The 1,902-nt window shown below is 40.6% G+C and overlaps 1 pseudogene; it reads right to left on the bottom strand.

Moving 5' to 3' along the window:
* Positions 1 to 330: 330 nt before the first annotated feature.
* On the bottom strand, positions 331 to 1,603 carry LOC112863784 (large ribosomal subunit protein eL39-like; annotated as a pseudogene).
* Positions 1,604 to 1,902: the final 299 nt, after the last annotated feature.

Here is a 1,902-nt window from a genome sequence, read left to right as displayed (position 1 = left end):
GACCTGGATGATGTTGACTGAGATAGTAATTCCTGAAGTGGATTAAAAGACACTTACGGACTGGGTCAATTTTGGTGGATTGGACTAAATTTAGTTTTCTTACTGTCAAGGGGGAGTGGAAGCCTGTCAAAGAAAAGTGTGTGCAGATATAAAAATAAAGAGTTTCAGGTTTTCACAAAGCTGATTTGTCATTGTCCAATTCATGCCACTTACAGTAGATTTGTTAAATCTACAGTGAGGCAGTTATTGAAAGCCAGGCTTTGTTGAAAAGAACATGCCTTTCTAAATTCCAAAAGCTTCCCTTTAAATAACAGAACTGAAGGGCTGAGCTTAGAGCACAGGAGGAACTGGGCATTGGGAGAGGAAAAGGTCAAGGACTGGCCTGAGGGCCTTGATCCACGGTCTCCAATTGAGGTTGAGAGTCTTTGGGGGATGAGGGTTAGAAGCAATCAAAGGACTTTAGGGAAATCCTGAAGAGGAATCTTTCACAATCACTGGGAATTAGGATCCAGAGGGAGTGGAGAACAGTCCCAGAAAATAGAGTTCCTTGTTTTTTGTTTGCACATTTGAGTCACAGAGTGGTGAGATGTATCACTGCTCACGAGCATGCAGGGGCCTTCCTGGTGGGAGGACTAGACATCCTCACCCTGATGAACTCAGGTATGGCTATGTGACTTGCTCTGGCAAATAAATGTGAGCAGAAATGAAGGGTGTCTCTCTTAGGCAGAAATGCTAAGCAACATAATTGGTCATGCTTTAAAAAACAACCCTCTATCTCTTACCATGGTGGAAGCAGGTATTGAGGTGGAGCTTACATCAGCCTGGACTCTTGAGTGACTATGATGGGCAGATTTTCCCTGTCAGTTTATGATGAGTGAGAAGTAAGTGTTCTTGTAATACAACTTTTGGGTTTTTTGTTACTGTGGCATGAACCACTACCGCTTTCTGACCAATACACAGTGTGAAAATTTTATCCCTAAGACATGGTCTGTATAACTCCATTTAAACAGGTATAGTTAATTTGCTGAAGAGGGCAGCAGGATTAAATTCCATCCCAGTTGTCTCTTAAACAATTCAACTTACTCCCTAACTTACTAGGACTAACTTACTCCCTTTTTTAATGGCCCCTATTACTTTCTACTTGGATTATAGTTATTGCTGATGCATTTAAAGTCCTCCCCTAGGCTGAAGATTCTTTGAGGATGGGAAGCATGTCTGCTCCATTTTTGAATAAAAACTCATTCCTCCCCCCACCGCAAACAAAACTTTCTCATAGTTATTATTGAACCAACCTACTAGTGTGGAAGCGTAGAAACAAGAGAAAAATAATTTTCCCAGTAAAGCATGTCTGGCTGTTCAGATAGTAGTGATGATTTCAGCATCATGTGGTAAGAGGCTGGTGACCTTGATACAGCAGACATATGTGTGCCATCTCAAGTACAATTCCGTATGCACCCAACTTTATTCTTCTCCAGTGTCTCCTCTCAGAGTTGTACCTGATTTTATTACTAGTTTTCATTTGAATCCATTGGGGAATGGGATGATCCTGCTTTTGTTTCTTGGCCAAGAATCACTTGATCCTGAAAGTCTCGTGAGAGGACATGATGAGGATCAGAGTCAACTGCACCCACCACAATGGTCAAGAAAGGGAATAAAAGAACAAAGCCCATTCTATACAGGTCATATGAATGAGTGGTAGAAACTATTGGTAGAAGCTTGGTTAGTCTGAAACCTCTGAAAACAGAAACACAATAGATATTTTGGATGTTACAATTTCCTAAAATATAAAAAAAAATTCTTGTTGTATTAGAGAGATACCTATTATGTAGAATAGAGCCTTTCTCTTCAGTGGGCTCGTTGAATGGAAGCTTTTGCAACTGCACACTCTTCAGATAAAGTGAA

Source organism: Puma concolor, chromosome B4 (assembly GCF_028749965.1).
Source record: "Puma concolor isolate L17-30 chromosome B4, mPumCon1.1.hap2, whole genome shotgun sequence".
In the NCBI taxonomy this organism is placed as follows: domain Eukaryota; kingdom Metazoa; phylum Chordata; class Mammalia; order Carnivora; family Felidae; genus Puma; species Puma concolor.
The sequence above is the reverse complement of the archived record's forward strand: the minus strand, read 5'-3'. Positions and strand labels throughout refer to the sequence as shown.